Here is a 5,000-nt window from a genome sequence, read left to right as displayed (position 1 = left end):
AAAAGGCCAGCAACCCTGAGAAAACATCTGAAATGCAATGTTTAAACATTGGTCAACATTGAACTGCTAGAACAACATTATTTAGTTTTTATTTTGGTTTTATATTGTGTGTAATAAGCATAGCGTGTTGTTTAGCCCCAAGTGTTTTTATGTTGGTTTTATATTGTGTGTAATAAGCATAGCGTGTTGTTTAGCCCCGAGTGTTTTTATGTTGGTTTTATATTGTGTGTAATAAGCATAGCGTGTTGTTTAGCCCCAAGTGTTTTTATGTTGGTTTTATATTGTGTGTAATAAGCATAGCGTGTTGTTTAGCCCCAAGTGTTTTTATGTTGGTTTTATATTGTGTGTAATAAGCATAGCGTGTTGTTTAGCCCCAAGTGTTTTTATGTTGGTTTTATATGGTGTGTAATAAGCATAGCGTGTTGTTTAGCCCCCAGTGTTTTTTTGCATTTATATCAAAAGTTGTAAAAGAAACCATTGAAGACTTGAATTGAGACTGTCTTCTGAGATTTGTTAAAATCTCTTTGCAGAGCAAAATAACGTACAATTCTTGTTGCATTTGGTCTTATCTTTTCTTGTCTAACATTTAGTCTTATCTTATCTTATCATTCCCGTTCTTAGCTTTGCCCACGACAATTGTTGCACGTGCTGACCGCATGCGGACATCATCTCAGACACGCTTTGGATACATACTTATGATAAAACACAGTATTGAAAAACACATCATTGGAGTATTGTTACACACAAAAATGGTCGTTGTTGTTTTTTAGTGCAATAGTAAATGTGATGTATTTTATTCCTGTAACCGCCCGACACTGCATAGCAATGTTCCTTGTTTGTATAAGGACAGAACAAATGTTGAGTCTTGTTTGTATAAGGACAGAACAAATGTTGAGTCTTGTTTGTATAAGGACAGAACAAATGTTGAGTCTTGTTTGTATCAGGACAGAACACATGTTGAGTCTTGTTTGTATAAGGACAGAACAAATGTTGAGTCTTGTTTGTATCAGGACAGAACAAATGTTGAGTCTTGTTTGTATCAGGACAGAACAAATGTTGAGTCTTGTTTGTATCAGGACAGAACAAATGTTGAGTCTTGTTTGTATCAGGACAGAACACATGTTGAGTCTTGTTTGTATAAGGACAGAACACATGTTGAGTCTTGTTTGTATCAGGACAGAACAAATGTTGAGTCTTGTTTGTATCAGGACAGAACAAATGTTGAGTCTTGTTTGTATCAGGACAGAACAAATGTTGAGTCTTGTTTGTATAAGGACAGAACACATGTTGAGTCTTGTTTGTATCAGGACAGAGACAATGTTGAGTCTTGTTTGTATCAGGACAGAACACATGTTGAGTCTTGTTTGTATCAGGACAGAACACATGTTGAGTCTTGTGTGTATCAGGACAGAACAAATGTTGAGTCTTGTTTGTATAAGGACAGAACACATGTTGAGTCTTGTTTGTATAAGGACAGAACAATGTTGAGTCTTGTTTGTATAAGGACAGAACACATGTTGAGTCTTGTTTGTATCAGGACAGAACAAATGTTGAGTCTTGTTTGTATCAGGACAGAACAAATGTTGAGTCTTGTTTGTATCAGGACAGAACACATGTTGAGTCTTGTTTGTATAAGGACAGAACAATGTTGAGTCTTGTTTGTATCAGGACAGAACACATGTTGAGTCTTGTTTGTATCAGGACAGAACACATGTTGAGTCTTGTTTGTATCAGGACAGAACACATGTTGAGTCTTGTTTGTATAAGGACAGAACAATGTTGAGTCTTGTTTGTATAAGGACAGAACAAATGTTGAGTCTTGTTTGTATAAGGACAGAACACATGTTGAGTCTTGTTTGTATCAGGACAGAACACATGTTGAGTCTTGTTTGTATAAGGACAGAACACATGTTGAGTCTTGTTTGTATCAGGACAGAACACATGTTGAGTCTTGTTTGTATAAGGACAGAACACATGTTGAGTCTTGTTTGTATCAGGACAGAACACATGTTGAGTCTTGTTTGTATCAGGACAGAACAAATGTTGAGTCTTGTGTGTATAAGGACAGAACAAATGTTGAGTCTTGTTTGGGCTTCATGGTGGTCTTGAGTTTAGTTCCTTTAGCATTTCACAAAATTGAACACGACGCCGTTTTTATCAAGGAAATAATTGTGCACGACTGTTTTTGAAGCCAGACACCATATTGCACGTGACTCTAAGTCTGTGATGACAGGCTCCAGGTTGTCGCGGTACTCCTGCACATGCTCCAGGAACTCTTCTCGCATCACGATGCACACCAGGCCTCCTAGAACGATTAAACGTGTACGATACCGACTCATGCTCGTCACACGTAAAAATAACGACATTAACCCAGCAAAAACAGTTTTTTTAAACCATATGATACAACACATGCTCGTCACAATTAAAAATAAACGACATTAACCCTGCAAACACTTTTAACAAATATATGATACCTGCACGTGCACGTCACAATTAACAATAACGACATTATGCTGCAACAATTAAAACTATATGATACCGAGACATGCACGACACAAGTAAAAATCACGACATTAACCCTGCAACATTAATCTAATACAGCGGAACCCCCCATTTACGACCCCCACCACCTCCCCCCCCCCCTTCCCACCTTAAGTCTTCCTCCCTTCTAAGACTCTGTTTTCTTAGACCTTCTATTCATAGCCTGTGTAAATTAGATCAACAGGATAGGCTTTACACAAGATATTAGCTTTTAACGCTTTTACAAACCGAGTCAGGGGACGAAACCAACGGACAGATTCCTATGTTTGTGGGAATTCCCGCATCCAGAATCCGAGTTACTTCCCTTCGAGTGCTTGGCCATGTCACGGCATTGTGCGCTGCATGCATTCGTGAGCAAGACCGTTTATGCTCACAGCAGTGTGATTGGCAATGCATTTCTGAATGTATTATCATTTTTGCAAACCGACAGAGCTAACATGTGCATTGAAAGTACAACTTTCTGCAAGTTTTACCGTGCAACTGTTTTCTGGTGGTCATATCAAATTGTTTAAATCGACTTGCATTCTTCGTGATCAGTGATCACAACAGAAATTGAAATGAGGAATTTTTTTTTTTTGTATTTGCCAAGCACATCATTGTGGGGCTTTAAATCAGTAACATGCATCCGTCTACAATGTATATTAAATATGTAAATGGCAAGTATACAAGACATATATACAACATTAGGACATAGCCGACAGACGGACATATAACATACCGTTCGCCTACAAGTAAGGCCAGAGCATACATGACATGCAGAGTACAATACTGATAAAAAGAAAGAGAGAGAGAGAGAGAGAGAGAGAGAGAGAGAGAGAGAGAGAGAGAGAGAGAGAAGAGAGAGAGAGAGAGAGAGGGGGGATAATGATGGTGGTGGTATCATTTATAATGTATACTCTTAAGTAATAATACAAATAATAGATTCTTGTTGAACTTCCACCCTACAATAGTCAAAAGTCACTAAAATACAAGACACCCCTGAGGAATTTGATTAATTGTGTGCATGTGTGCGTGTGTGTGTGTGTGTGTGTGTGTGTGTGTGTGTGCGGGGTGTGTGTGTGTGAGTGTGTGTGTGTGTGTGTGTGTGTGTGTGTGTGTGCGGGGTGTGTGTGTGCGGGGTGTGTGCGTGCGTTCTTGGATGCTTGTGTCTGCGTGTCAGTATGTGTATAATGAGTTATTGTGTGTCAGTATGTGTATAATGAGTTATTGTGTGTCAGTATGTGTATAATGAGTTATTGTGTGTCAGTGTGTGTATAATGAGTTATTGTGTGTCAGTATGTGTATGAATGAGTTATTGTGTGTCAGTATGTGTATTAATGAGTTATCGTGTGTCAGTATGTGTATCAATGAGTTATTGTGTGTCAGTATGTGTATGAATGAGTTATTGTGTGTCAGTATGTGTATCAATGAGTTATTGTGTGTCAGTATGTGTATCAATGAGTTAGTGTGTGTCAGTATGTGTATCAATGAGTTATTGTGTGTCAGTGTGTGTATTAATGAGTTATTGTGTGTCAGTATGTGTATCAATGAGTTATTGTGTGTCAGTATGTGTATCAATGAGTTATTGTGTGTCAGTATGTGTATCAATGAGTTATTGTGTGTCAGTATGTGTATCAATGAGTTATTGTGTGTCAGTATGTGTATCAATGAGTTATTGTGTGTCAGTATGTGTATCAATGAGTTATTGTGTGTCAGTGTGTGTATAATGAGTTATTGTGTGTCAGTATGTGTATCAATGAGTTATTGTGTGTCAGTATGTGTACCAATGAGTTATTGTGTGTCAGTATGTGTATAATGAGTTATTGTGTGTCAGTATGTGTATCAATGAGTTATTGTGTGTCAGTATGTGTATCAATGAGTTATTGTGTGTCAGTATGTGTATCAATGAGTTATTGTGTGTCAGTATGTGTATCAATGAGTTATTGTGTGTCAGTGTGTGTATAATGAGTTATTGTGTGTCAGTGTGTGTATCAATGAGTTATTGTGTGTCAGTATGTGTATCAATGAGTTAGTGTGTGTCAGTATGTGTATGAATGAGTTATTGTGTGTCAGTATGTGTATCAATGAGTTATTGTGTGTCAGTATGTGTATAATGAGTTATTGTGTGTCAGTATGTGTATCAATGAGTTATTGTGTGTCAGTATGTGTATCAATGAGTTATTGTGTGTCAGTATGTGTATCAATGAGTTATTGTGTGTCAGTATGTGTATCAATGAGTTATTGTGTGTCAGTATGTGTATCAATGAGTTATTGTGTGTCAGTATGTGTATCAATGAGTTATTGTGTGTGTCCTCGCGTGTGTGCGCATGCTTTGATTTTTTCAAGTATTTCGTCTACGTTTGTGTGTCCTGTTTTGTATACGTGTGCGTATGTTTTTGTTTACGTTACTGATTTTTGGCTCATTGAGGCCTCTCAGTTCTCTACCTCTCATCACCCCCCCCCCCCCCCTGCTCCTCATT

The sequence above is a fragment of the Littorina saxatilis genome, unplaced genomic scaffold (assembly GCF_037325665.1).
Source record: "Littorina saxatilis isolate snail1 unplaced genomic scaffold, US_GU_Lsax_2.0 scaffold_463, whole genome shotgun sequence".
In the NCBI taxonomy this organism is placed as follows: domain Eukaryota; kingdom Metazoa; phylum Mollusca; class Gastropoda; order Littorinimorpha; family Littorinidae; genus Littorina; species Littorina saxatilis.
The sequence above is the reverse complement of the archived record's forward strand: the minus strand, read 5'-3'. Positions refer to the sequence as shown.